The sequence below is a fragment of the Stomoxys calcitrans genome, chromosome 2 (genome assembly GCF_963082655.1).
Source record: "Stomoxys calcitrans chromosome 2, idStoCalc2.1, whole genome shotgun sequence".
In the NCBI taxonomy this organism is placed as follows: Eukaryota; Metazoa; Arthropoda; class Insecta; order Diptera; family Muscidae; genus Stomoxys; species Stomoxys calcitrans.
The window spans coordinates 97825650-97840400 of NC_081553.1; the positions used below are offsets into that span (position 1 = coordinate 97825650).

At 40.1% G+C, this 14751-nt stretch overlaps 2 protein-coding genes across 5 annotated transcripts in view; one reads left to right on the forward strand and one right to left on the reverse strand.

The window, feature by feature from the left end:
• The window catches only part of LOC106084993 (putative uncharacterized protein DDB_G0288537), a 298030-nt gene that overhangs the window by 119752 nt on the left and 163527 nt on the right, over positions 1 to 14751 (forward strand). The window lies entirely within an intron of this gene.
• The window catches only part of LOC106084998 (uncharacterized), a 221585-nt gene that overhangs the window by 77599 nt on the left and 129235 nt on the right, over positions 1 to 14751 (reverse strand). For 3 of the 4 annotated variants that reach the window (XM_059362134.1, XM_059362131.1, XM_059362133.1), the window contains one exon: positions 12651 to 12692. The gene's annotated coding sequence lies outside the window, so the exon portion shown is untranslated. Of the gene's footprint in view, positions 1 to 10929; positions 10954 to 12650; positions 12693 to 14751 lie in introns of those variants that run through there. The other variant, XM_013248993.2, reaches the window with a different exon arrangement.

Consider the following 14751-nt stretch of genomic DNA (forward strand, 5'->3'; position numbering starts at 1 on the left):
AAAAATGAATCTCGCAAAAACAAGAATGCCTTGCTACTCAAAAAATCCCAAATTGTTATCTTTTCCAAGTCCCTAAGTGTTTTCAAGTTAAGTACACCGACCCCCCCTAATGTGCCGGTGCCTGTTAGCCGCGGGCAATGATATAGAAAATGTTTTAATGAAATTGCAAAATACAAAGCCAATTTCGGCAAAAATTTCAACAAATCAAATTAAAACTCGTGTATCTTCGAAGCCAGTGAAGATATTGTATACCTCAGACAGACTTATTTGTAAGGATTTTTGAGCAGTATTGAAAAGAATTTTGAAAATCAAAACACAAGTGAAGATTTGGCAGCCCGAACAATTTTTCAACCTGCCGTTGTGACCAAATTAAGGTCCAAGATGCTCCCGGACCACCTAGGGCCTTGAAATTTTGCACACGATAACACCTCAGCTCTAAGCACTCCAAATATCAAAGAGATATTTCTATTTATTAGTTTTTTTTTTCGATTTTCTCCCACCGTGCAAAGTCTCACCATCTTCCTTACATGCCCTACACAAGTGAGCTCCCAGTCATATTTGTTCCGTTGTGAATCCAAGCTATACTGATCTCCTTCTTACTTCCTTTCAGTAATAGCCCTTTGCACACCATAACACCTCAGTTCTAACCACTCCAAATATCAAAGAGATATCTCTATTTATTAGTTTTTTTTTTCGATTTTCTCCCACTGTGCAAAGTCTCACCATCTTCCTTACATGCCCCACACATGTTTTTTTTTGATAAATGAGGTCCTAGTCATATTTGTTCCGTTATGACTCCAAGCTATACTGATCTCCTTCTTACTTCCTTTCAGTAATAGCTTCCTCTTCTCACTATCCGGATCTCTCCATAGGACTTTCATCGTCCTACCGATCTTTACGCTGTCCCTCATTGTTGCATGCGCATTCGACGCCCACCCCCTTAACTAGGATTGCGTCAACCCGACAGGCTTCGGGTTAACCAAGTTTATTGACGGTAGTCCTCTGGCCGCCAAATCATCTGCCCTTTCATTTCCCATAACTCCGTTATGGCTCAGCACCCAAACGATTCGGATTTTGCCAACCTCCTAGAAGCCATTAATCTCCCCCTTACATTGCAAGATTGTTTGTGACCTTACCATCCTGGTTGTTATTGCCCTTATGGCAATTTTACTGTCCGTAAAAAGATTCACACACGACGTCTTCACGTTAGCACCACACCACCTCACGCATTCCGCGATCGCCCGAATCTCCGGCTGTAGGACCATATTATGGTCAGGCAGTCTAAAGCAGATCTCAGTCCCTGGGTTCTCAATGTAAACCACCAGGTCCACTCTGATCCACATGATCTTCCTGATGGCAATACCAAGGTTTCGTCAATCCAAGACTGTGCCGATGGCAGCAGTGCCTCGCACTCGACTTCAAGGTTCATCTCAGGTATCCGATCGGAATCCTCTCCACTTCCTTCCAGGTTTCCAATCGTTGCCTCGATTATACCGCGATGGTATGAGCTGCTCCCATCCTCAATCCATTCTCCCATCGCCTTAAGTCTCATATCCGTAGTGGCCGCCTCACAATTGATGGGTGGGATATCTAGAAAAGTCTCCAGTGCCCTAGTGGGCGTGATCCTCATCGCTCCGCCTATGCCAAGACAACATGTTCTCTGAACCTGTTGTATGGTGCTTATGTTGCACTTTTTCTCCATAGCAGCCCACCAAACTACTGAGGCGTAAGTAAGTATTGGTCTAATCACGCTCACGTAGAGTTAATGGATTATCCTCGGATTTATTCCCCATTTCGAACCTACGGTCCGTCTACATAGTGTCCAACATCTGCGAGCCTTCTCAGTACGCCACATTCAGGCTGGCACTTCCAATTGAATTTCCTGTCCAAGATCACACCTAAGTACTTGTCAGAGATTGAAATCGTCTTATTGAGGAAACGTGGTGCGTTAAATTGGCCCGCCTTTGTCTTCCTCGTGAACAGGCATGTTTCTGTCTTCTCTGGGTTAACAATGAGACCTCTGGGTCTATTCCCAGTTATATGCCATATGCAAGACCCTTTCGGCCCTTCTGCATAGCTCGTTCTGATCCTTACCCCTTAGAAGTATTATAACATTGTCTGGGTAGCAGACGGATTCAAATCCCTCCTCAGTCAGCATCCGTAATAGGTCATTTATGGTTATCACCCATAGGAGTGGCGATAAAATGCCCCTTGTGGCGTGCCCTGTGCCACTTAGTCTCTTATCTTTATGTCATGGCATTCACAATGTAGCTCCCTGTTATGGTTTATCCAATCTCTAAAGACCCGGTCCAACCGGTACTTACTTACGTGGTTGGAAGCTCTTCAAGAGTTTATTTACTATAAAGTCTGTTATTATGAGCCTTTGATCAACCTCTTTATTCCACAATTCCGCTGTCTCATTTAGTTTCGTCGTATCCAGTGGAAAGTGCGTTTTCATCAAAAGCCTCAACATGTTCTCCGCTGGCTCTCAATTGCTTGTCGTCTACTTATGTTTTCAATTTGGACATGGGACATGGACTTTTTCATTCATTAGCGGATGTGGCGTGCCCTGTGCCCCTTTTTCTTTGTGTCATTCGACCCACAATTTATTCACCTGTTCTTTAGAATGTGGACTATTCAGTGCCTAATAACCTACGTCCACCAGGTGCGGTTCTAAAGATTGTTTCGGTGTGTCGATTCGCATATTGTTACCGCCATGCATACAGGCGATGTGTATGTCTAAGATTCGAAGGATTCTCCTATTTAATACACTGCCTTGTCCAAGGCAGTCTTCACCAACCTTCGCTGGATGTCCTATTCAATGCACAATATGTTCCATGGTTTTGAGTAGAAATGATGGTGGACCTTAACGTTTCGCGCCGGGCTTGGATATAAATACCACCCTTGCCTCCTGACAGGAATTCGGAGTAGGTGCAAGTCCTTGACATGCTATGAATATAGTGCCCAGGTGGGACGCCCGGTAGTCGGTCTCTTTCTGTTGTAACGTCGGAATTATTCCATCTGATCAAGGTGACTTAAATGGTTAGAAGCTTCTCTAGGATTCCTATACCATAAATTTCGTAATGATAAGCCTTCCATCAACCTCATTATACCAAGATTCCGATGTTGAAACTTAACCCTGATTTTATCCTGTTTAAAGTGTGTTTAAAACTTCTCCCCAACGAGGTGTCGCACTGCTGTTTGGACTCGGCCTCTTATCACTGAGCATAAAATTTTAATCATACAGCACTCAGTGATATATGAGAAGTTTGCATTTGAATTTGCTATCATATTTTTGTATTCCTTGAGCCTTGTGTAACATACATTCCAATAAACTAACGCCTTTTACGACGTGTTCTGTTACAAAGTTTTCAGACCTCTAACTCAATATTGCGAATCTCTCCGGTCATCCAGGGTATGTCTTGAGCTGACATCCTTTCTTGAAGAGGACAACTATCTTCGGAAGATCTCACTTTTGCAGTCGTAATCCTGTTGACATTGTTTTAAATGTCTCTCATGCATGGACAATCTAGAGTATGCCAAGATTTCCTCAAAGTGTTCTTTCGAATTTTTTCCAGTTGTTTATCAATCTATTCCGGAAACTTATCGCAAGAAAGGCCACTCTTACCCTATACACATGCAAGAGAGCCATTGGCAGGAGTTGGGGATTTACACCGCGTGTCATGCATTGGGCGTATACTGCAGTTGTCAGACCTATTATGCTATATGGTGTTGTGGTCTGGTGGACGGCGCTTCAAAAATCCACCCAATGCTCAATACTTAACCGGATCCAAAGTATGGCTTGTTTGTGCATCACAGGACGCACTGAGGACGACACCATCTGATGCACTGAATTTAGTGATACATCTTATGCCTCTGGACGGGTAGCCACCCAAATTGCAGCGACCACTGCCGTGAGGTTAAGGCAGCTTTCTCATTGGTCACTTGGCGGCTACGGATACTGCGTTATCCTTGATACCATATCCGATGCTCCAGACAGTGTGGATTACACCCTAAATGAGCCGCTTTTTGATAAAAATTACTGTACCACTAATACTGATAGAACCGATTTGAACTACGATATCCCTGGTAACAGAAGTTACATAGACTTCTATACGGATGGTTCCAAACTTTGGGGTGTACTCTAAAGATCTAGAACTAGTCATATCGAGAAGGTACCAGAACACTGCAGTGTGTATCACGCAGAGATCATTGCAATTAAGGAAGTGGTGAAGTGGCTAAGATATAATGTCATTGCGACGATTGGCATAAATATCTTCTCAGACAGCCAGGCAGCCATTAAATCTCTGGAGAACGTATTTCTGAACACAAAAACCACGCTCGATTGTCGCAGATTTCTCAACGAAATGGCTGAACAGTTCAAAATTCACCTGTTCTGGGTGCCGGGTCATAGAGATATCCCAGGGAATCCTAAAGCAGACGAGTTTGCGAGACTGGGAACTACCTTACACACTCCAGGGACACTGGAATCTGTGGGTATGCCTCTAGCGACATGTAAGTTAAGTTTTCAGGACCAGGCCCGAAGGACAACGAATGATAGATGGCCACAAAGAGGGGGCTGCGAGCATTCCAAAACTATGTGGCCTCATCTAGACTTGAAGAGGGCTACTACTTTGCTGTCATTGGCTAGAACAGACGTCGCAGTCATTGTGTCCGTCATGACAGGTCACTGTCTAATCGGAAAACATGCTGACAGACTAAAGGTTGCCAGCAATGATTTTTGCAGAAGCTGTAGGGACATCGAGGAAGAAGAGACCATAGAACACCTTCCGTGAGTGTGTCCATTACTGGCAGTCAGAGAGAGTTTAACTTTAAGTTCTCATTTTTTTGAGAACCTATCTGATTTAGCGGATGTGAACATTCACAAATTATTGGGCTTTTTAAAGCGTACTGGATGATTTAACGGTAGGAACTAGAAGGCATTTTCCTTCTTCTGTCCCTGTGGTATCACAATCCACCAAAACGTCTAAGTGAGTCTGATGACAGACTCCCACTTAAACCGAACTTTAACCTAACCTAAATCTAACATAAACCTAACCTAAACCTAGCATAAACCTAACCTAACCTAATCAAACCTAACCTAAACCTAACCTAACCTAAACCTGACCCAAACCTATCCTAAACCCAGCCTAAACCTATCTTAAACGTAACCTAAACCTGACTTAAATCTAACCTAAACCTAACCTGAACTTAACCTAAACCTATCCTAAACCTAACCTAAACCTATCTTAAACGTAACCTAAACCTGACCTAAATCTAACCTTACCTAAACATGACCTAAACCTGACCCAAACCTATCCTAAACCTAACCGAAAGCTATCTTAAACGTAACCTAAATCTGACCTAAACCTAACCTTAACCTAACCTAACCTAAACCAACCTATATTTAACCTGAACCTAACCTAACCTTAACCTAAACCTAACCTAAACCCAACCTAAACCTAACCTAAACCTAACCTAAACCAAACCTAAACCTAAACCTAAACCAAACCTAAACCTAAACCTAAACCTTAACCTAAACCTAAACCTAAACCTAAACCTAAACCTAAACCTAAACCTAAACCTAAACCTAAACCTAACCTAAACCTAAACCTAAACCTAAACCTAAACCTAAACCTAACCTAAACCTATCTATAATTGGAAGTTGATATGGTTCAGTCCAGAATCTTTGTTGCGGGTCGTCCATAGCTCCTCTATTAAGGCAGTATGGAGCTTGCTCTTGCCCCGGTGGAGGTTTATCTGCATGACCGCAGTCATTGGTCCTCCAGTAAATAAGCTTCTTGGGAGCGGGTCATGGGTTCATCGTCGCCTCCCTGCTCATTAGGCCGTATTGAATCTTCTGTCACTGCACTGACCAATGTTTCAATATAAGAATCTTTGCCTATCCAAATCTTACCAATCTTGTGATAGTCGGTGATGGTCTCATTGTCGGCTCTCTAATCGTTACGCTTTATTGACTCCGACTTGGATAGTGCTCCCAATATACGGTGGTCCTTCGTTTTGATTTCTTGAGCCCTTAAAAACTTCATTTTAAGGTGGTCGAGCTCAATTCCTTCAACCGATTCCGATTTCACTGAAATTTAGATGGGTCCATAAATAGACATTTCCTTCTGTGAATCGATTCCTTGATTTGACTGCTAAATACGGCATGTGAAGTAGGTTTATACCCTCCGATACCAGCATCCGCCCGACTATGTTCAAACAGGAAGGTTGACTTCCCGATATTATCTGAGCTTATATGTGTACATTTTTATTAGAATCCATGGTGGTGGTTTGTTATTTGCTAATAGCGTTAGTCATTATGCAATTTGTTTCGAGCTCTTTGTTTCACTGCCAACTTCCAACCGTCCGTAATTGCCTTCATTGCAAATGCATGTGTCAAAATGTCACACAAGCATTGCTGCTGTCATCTCTTGTCCTATCTTTTGGTGTCTCGTTCAGTCTCATTCTGGATTAAAATGTTGCAGCTATTGACAATTGTAAGCCATTTGTTGTTATTGCACTATTGGCAGTTTCATTTTGATTATAACTTTGCACAACCTACGCTGTCGTAGCAATGGAAAAGAGAAAATGCAATCATAAATGCATTGAAAGTTTAAAGTTGTCGACAGGGAAATATCAAATGGATTGTTTTTATTTGTTTGAAAATGAACGCAGAGGATAAAACGGAAAACAAAAAGTATTCTGCAGGCCAGTTGAGCTGCACTTGACATTGTGGCGTATGAGTGACGTATCTGATGTGTGTTTGCATGGACAGTAATCATACGTCACAAGGGACAACAAATAGAAAGAAGTTACCTGTGATCTCACTGACCAATTTCTGTGCTGTCATTATTTAAGTTGTATTAATAAAAACAAGCAATAGATATCAAATGAAAACTTTGAGCAAAAGATTGAAGCCATATTGTATAGGAATTGTGGGGTTGGTTTTTTTTTAAACTCAAATTTGAGATATTGGCTTATATAGGTGTTATAAGATTGTGTGTATTTGCTGCCTTGAATGAGAATTATAAATCACAAAAACCCATAAACACCTCAACTAATATCACACGCCCTTGCTATGTTTATTTAAAGTTAAACAGATATTATGCGATCTTTTGATTCATATGGTAGGAATGTCAACATATATAGCAGTTTAAACCTTTAGACAGGCTATAATTTTTTTTGCCTGTTAGGGCGAGATCATTAAATTTTACAATTCCTGTTTGTTTCTCATTCGAGACGAGCTCAATGATCGGAGATGCAAAAGGAAAAGGAAAGCCCAAGATATCAACCCACATCAACCACTATGGTTAGAAGACTTTTCTTTGGTTAGAAGACTTTTCAACCATATTAGGTGTGATGGCTTCAAGGTTCGTGCGTTGGTATCTTATATTTGAATCGTATTAATTGTGAAAATTAACCAAGCTCGACAACCCTGCTTATTTTTCACGGATGGATCAAAGCTAGAGGACAGAGTGTGCCTGGGGGTTTACATTGAGAACCCAGGGACTGAGATCTGTTTTAGACTGCCTGACCATAATACAGTCCTGCAGGCGGAGATCCGGGCGATCACGGAATGTGTGAAGTGGTGTGGTGCTAACGCGACTGTTAACATGATGAGATGTTGGAGCATTTCCTTTGTCATTGCCCGGCTTTCGCGTCCAACAGATACCGGCACTTAGATGGAGACACAATATCAGACATGAACCAACTTAGGGGAGTGGTAGAGAAAACAATTAGGGATTTTGTAAGTAGTACGGAATTCCTAACTTAAAATTTTCTTTTAAGAAGTTACTTTATACTTTTCAGAGCGCAGAACAAGCCGATCTGCACCTTCTTTTCAACCTAACCTAACCCAACCTAGCGGTATCTCAATTTTGAGAGCTTAAGATAACTCTTTGAAGAATGTACCATTTTTTGTGGTTTAGTACACAAATGCACGAATTTTAAACCAATCTTCTTACCGCCATTATTTGTCAAGGTGTAACCGTATACCGTATACCATTTTGTACATTTGAGTACCTCAATGTACGATTTTGAATAATTTTCTGGTCACCCAAAATTTATAGTCAAGGTTTACTTATATCCCAATTTTGAGAGCTTTTGCTCACTCCATTAAGAAAGTATAATTTTATACAATTGAGTACCTAAATATATGAATAACAAATTTCTTCAATTAGTAAAAATTTCAATTAATGTCATATCTTTTGTCAAAACTGCGATAATGTTTGTCAAATTGCTTAATTTAAGCAGTCCCTGTTCGCTGAAGGCGAGCATAAGCTATTTCGTACTATTTTGCACTTTTTGGTACCAACATGTGCGAATAGTGAATAAACCGTTTAGCCACCCATCATTTATTTCTAAGTTATACCTACATGACATTTCAGACCTCTAACTCCATCTGCACAGAAAGTACCAAAAACCAATATTGGTACCTTTTGTACAAATTGCAAAAAGATCATACTCACCCATCATATATTTCCTAGTTGTGCCTACATGCCAATTTTCAGAACTCTAGCTCCGTCTGCAAAGAAAGCTCTAAATGGTACCAATTTCGGTACTAAAAGTACATTTTCTCCCGTTACCAGTACTATTTTTCATTTTTTCTTTTCACCCTCATCCTTTTGCACCAGCTGTCTTTTCAGCTGGTGCAAATATCAAAATTCTATTTCTTTACATCCGCCCTGTACAAAGTTTACACATTTCGTACCTTTTTGGTCCGTTTTTCTAGTACCTTAATGTACAAATTTCCAAAAACTCTTATACGGTCGCCCAACATAGGTTGCCATAGTGTACCTAAGTTACAAAATGCAGTGCTCTAGTTCAATTTACGAAGAAAGTACCAAATGTACCAATTGCGAGACTAAACGTACTATTTCTCCCACTTCAGGTACGATTGTCCAAATTTTATTCTTACCAAACCTTATTTTTTCGATGCGCTTCTTAATTTGAGCCCAAAAACATAATTCTAGCCCTACCATTTCGCGCTGGGCAAATACGTGCCATTTCGTACTTTTTGGTTCTTTTTAGTACCTTAACGTATGAATATCACCAATCCCGCCTTATGCCGTGCCTATAACCCAAGACTAACATTCCTGCAATATTCCATGATTCCAGCTTTAGCTGTTTGGGCTGGGCGATGATCAGTCATTCAGTCAGTCACACAACTCTTTTATCTACATAGACTAGCTGGACAGGACCCGCACCGCTGCGCCTTCTCTCACTTTCTTATTTTATATGTGCCCTATACTGGCACGGTCAGGAAAGTCCTGTTTGGGGGTACTGGTACAGCTTTTCTGATATTTCGCTATGTGGATATCATATTGGTGCTCTACTCCCAAATACCTTTCATTGGAGCCTTATATTGCTATGGTCGATAAATAAGTCCGGTATGGGGGAGGCTACCGTAGCGCAGAGGTTTGCATGACCGCCTATGACGCTGAACGCCTGGGTTCGAATCCTGGCGAGACCATCAGAAAAAAATTTTCACCGGTGGTTTTCCCCTCCTAATGCTGGCGACATTTGTGAGGTACTATGCCATGTAAAACTTCTGTCTAAAGAGGTGTCGCACTGCGGCTCGCCGTTCGGACTCGGCTATAAAAAGGAGGCCCCTTATCATTGAGCTTAAACTTGAATCGGACTGCACTCATTGATATGCGAGAAGTTTGCCTCTGTTTCTTAGTGGAATGTTCATGGGCAAAATTTGCAATTTGCATTTGCATGGGGGTATATTTGGGGATGCGGTGGACTGTCATATATATCAGATACGTTCTCTGCCTTTAATTTGAGCCCCATATTGTCATCATTGGTTAGTATTTTCATTTAGCGGGCTTTCGAGGTGGCGCGGCATCCCTAGGTTTCCCACCGTAAATAAGGATACTAAATGTCTGTTTTTGAGTTATTACAAAACAAACTAAATTTTGAATTGTTCCACTCATCTCCGTCCATTGTACAGGGTGGCTGATGAAAGCCGCTACCAAAAAAAAATGTAATAACTTTTTTTCTATTTAATAATAATAATTTAATAATTAATTTAATTAATTAATTAATTAATTTAATTAATAATAATTTAATAATTAATTTAATAATTTAATTTAACATGAATAAAAGAAAAATGTATTCCATACACCGAAAAAAAAATGTAGCAATATTCATCATTGTAGCAATATTCATCAGCCACCCTGTAGTTTGGATGTCAAGTCTACTTCATTCACTTGGTTTTGGTGGTGGATTGGAGCAGCCAAACCCTTTGTCCCGACTGTGGAAAGTGGATATCGGATTCATACTCTGCTCCCAAAGATCACATTTGAGCTATATATCGCTATAGTTGGTATATATGTGTGGTTTTGAGGCTTCCCTGAAACCCTTGGCCATAAAACAGACATCGGATTTGAGCCCCCTTATTGTCATAATCCACAAATATGACTACTTTAAGGAGTATCTTGGGTGGGTCGGCCACCCACGCACTCAGCCCTGAAAAAATATCAGCATCATGCTCTACTCTTAAAATTTATTTTATTTGAGCCCCAATAGCCATTGTTATAGGGGGAGATGAAACCCAAACACTTCCACTCAAAATTGGATATCAAATTTGTTTTCTACTCTCAAATACTATTTATTGCCATTATAGGCAAACATGTCCGGTTTGAAGGGAGTTTAGGGGTGAACCCTTAAATAATATCAGCATAGTGCTGGAGCACAATTTTGTTTGGCCCTATAATGTCAACCATTTTGAAGATGGCTATCAAGATGTTCAGGGAAACGGGTCTCGTTCAGATCCACACTTAATAATTTTTTTCTTTTTTGGCTTTCTACATTCAAAATCATATTTCAAAGCTACCACTTTTACCAAATTTTTTAAAATCCGCAGGTCCTCCTGTGTCTATCCCAATTTGGGGGTAGAAAGTGTATTCTACTAACAAAGACCTTTAATTGCTGTACTATTCTATCCTGATCGGCCTTCTTATATTATTTTTAATTCCTTTTGTTGGGTAGAATAGGTGGAGGGGAATTGCTTTCTGACACATCTTTTCATTTGAGTACAATGTATTATCGGTCGTCCTACATGAGAGTTTGGTGTTGCTTTTATTGAGAGAAGAGGGTCGCTCACACCGACGCTAAAACCAAAAAGACAATTTATTTTAGTCCTTTATTAATGCGATATACATGTCTGCTGAACGGCGGGATGGCTGGACGTGACGCAGATTCTTGAATCCTTATATCAACATTAGATTCGAACTCTACTAACATAGACCATTCTTTTAATTCACATATTATCCCGCTCGAACTACACGTAGTGGGTGGGCCGGTCCTCGACTCTATCCCAAATATTTATACCACATTCGAAGTCTCCCCAAAGACGTTTCACTTGATACCCATTTTGTGACTTTGAACTTTCATGCCCGTTTAAGAGGTTTTGGGGTTGAGGAGGCCCCGTAGACACCTTGGACCAAATTCTTATAACTGAGCTCAATTGTACTCAATTTCCAAACACCTTTCATTTGATATCCATATTGTTCCATTTGGTAAATAAGCCCTGCTGGAGGGTTTTGGGTTTGTAGACCAAGTGCGTACTCTGCTCACAAATACCTTTCGTTTGATGCCCATATTTTCCCAATTGGTTAACATATCCTGTTGGAGGCATTGGCGGGTGGGGAGGCCCCTCAAACACCCAAGAATAAATTCTTATATCAGATTTGCACTCTACTTTTAAATATCTTTCATAAGATAGCCATATTGCCCAAAGCGGTGAAAGAGACCTGTTGGGGGTTTTTTGGGGGGTGGAGGACCCTCCGAACACTTTGAGCAAAATTTGTTTAACAAGTTCGTGCTCTACTCTTAAATACCTTTCATTTGATACTCATATTGCCCCAATCGGTAAACATGTCCGTTCGGCTGGGTTTTGGGATAGGGCGTCCCCCTAGGTTATTTAACCCAAATTGTATACCAAATTCGTGTTTTTGGGAAAACATAAAGTGGCAAACAAAATTTCGCTTAAATCGGTGCACGAATCTCCAAGATCTAGCGTTTATGAAAATACGGGTATGGAGGAGGTTTCGCCGCCCCTTATTACCCTATTAGTACCCTATTTTCACCGGGGGCCCATACTCTACTATCTGTAAAAATTTCATGAAAATCGGTTCAGGCATTTTTGAGTCTATACGGAACAGACAAACAAAAAAACAAGGCGCAAAAATTTCATTTTTATATAATAGATAAACAGCTCAAATCTGTAGTTCTATTGGGTTGCCCAAAAAGTAATTGCGGATTTTTCATATAGTCGGCGTTGACAAATTTTTCACAGCTTGTGACTCTGTAATTGCATTCTTTCTTCTGTCAGTTATCAGCTGTTACTTTTAGCTTGCTTTAGAAAAAAAAAGTGTAAAAAAAGTATATTTGATTAAAGTTCATTCTAAGTTTTATTAAAAATGCATTTAGTTTCTTTTAAAAAATGACGCAATTACTTTTTGGGCAACCAATACATTATCTTGTTTTCAATAATCTTCGATAAAGTGAAGTTATTGTGATTAACCAATCATCCGAGAGTTAAATTTTGTAATCTTGAAGTTTTAGGTTGGAGAAGCCTTCACCAAGTTAAGTTGATAAACTATTTACAAAATTTAAAATAACAATCTGGTTGAACTCACCTCAACAATTTTGTAGCAGAAATTGTCTGTAACTAAAAAAATCTGAAAAGAGAAAAGAAATGACCTTTGATTATACAACGTTAAATATATTTTGGTTTTATTATATTTAAACAAGTCCATTTCCCTGATAAATTTTACCTTTTAAACAAACTTATTTTTTTTTCTTTTAGGTAAGTGATCGAAGGAAACCCCCATTTGATTAAGGTATATTTCACATGAAAATAATTTATTAAAAAATTCTTTTCATTATGATTGTCCCATACACCATTTTACAAAATTTTTATAAAACACTAGCTGACCCGGGCCCGCTCCGCTGTGCCTTCTTTAACTTTATATGGAACAAAAGTTTCCTTGGAATATTTATTTTCCGACAATTAAAGAGCTTTTAGTGAAATACCATGTTACGAAAATAGTATATCGCTTGACTAACAGTTTAACAATATAAGTGCGTTTATCTGAATCCCATATGATTTTAAGTTTGGATGTAAGGTGTACTCCATTCTTAAAATACTTTATTTTAGCCCGATATTCTCATGATATCTGCTTAAGAGGTGTGTTCGGAAGTGAAGTGGTCCCCCATATACTTGGCCCTGAAAAAATATCAGCATCGTGCTCTTCTCTCAAATACTATTTATCTAAACCCCATATTGCCATTGGCTTAAGAGGAGTTTACAGGGTGAGGCGTCCCCCAAACACATGGCCCCAAAATAGGTAATCAAATTCGTTTTCTAATTTCAAATACCTTTCATTTGAGCCACATATTGGCATGGTCGACAAATTTTTACCCTTTGCGGAGTGTTTTGGGAAAGGGGTGATGCCCCTAAATGCATGTTCCTACATTTGGATATCATATTCGTATTCTTCCTTCCAAATACGTTTATTTGAGCCCCATATTGCGATGTTCAGTAAAAATTTGCTGTTTGTGGGGTATTTTGGGAAAGGGGTAGACCTCCGGAAAATTGGTCCCGAAAGTGGGTATCAATTCTTGCTCTACCCTCCAATTTCCGTCATTTAAGCTCCACATTGACATGGTCGGTAAATATGCCCGATATAGGGGTGTTTTAGGGATTGGGGTGGTCCCCCAAACACTAAGCCCTGAAAATATATCAGCAACGTGCTTTATTCTCATATATCTATATATCATTTATTTTAACCCCATACTGCCATTGCCCTCAAAATTGGATATCAAATTCTTATTCTAATTTCTTTTAAACTCCTTATTGCAAAAGCCAGCAAATATCTCCAGTTTGGGATATTGGCCCTAAAAACTATGAATATTTAGTTCCCCTCTCTTTAAGACCCAAATTGTCTTGGTGAGCAGATATATATCCTATTTGGGGGTTGTTATGGTGGTGGGACGTCCGCTAGACAGTTGGTCCCTAATGTTGGTATCAGATACGTGGTCTACTCCCACCTACCTTTAATTTAAGCCCCATATTTTCATAGTCGGCAAACATGACGGGCTTGGGGGGTGTTTTGGGGGATGGGTGGCCACTCAGTGAGTTGGCCTTGAAAATATATCGGATTCGTGTTCCACTTTAAAAACCCTCTTATTTGAGCCTCATATTGCAATAATCAGAAAATACATACTATTTGGGTGCTGTTGTGGGTGTGGGTTTGTGCCATGGACACTTTTCCCGAATATTGATATCAAATTCGTGCATTACTCCCGAAGACCTTTCATTTGAGGCCCCATATTGCTATGGTCGTAAATTTGTCCCCTTTGGGGGATGTTTTTGGTGAGAGACGGCCCCCAAACAGTTGGTCCCATATTTGGATATCTACATTCAAATACCTTTTATTTAAGCCCTATATTCCCTTGGTCAGTAAATAAGTCCTGTTTGGGGGGTGTTTTGGGAAAGGGGTGGACCTTCAGAAACGTGGTCTCACATTTGGATATCAGTTTCGTATTCTACTCGCAAATACCCTTCTTTTGAGTCCCATATTACCTTGGTCGGTAAATATGTCTGATTTAAGGGTGTTTTGGGGCTTGGGGTGGTCCCCCTAGCACTTGGTCCGACAATTGAATATCAGATACGTTTTCTTATCCTAAATACCTTTCGTTTGAGTTCCATATTGTTGTGATTGGTCTAAATATATT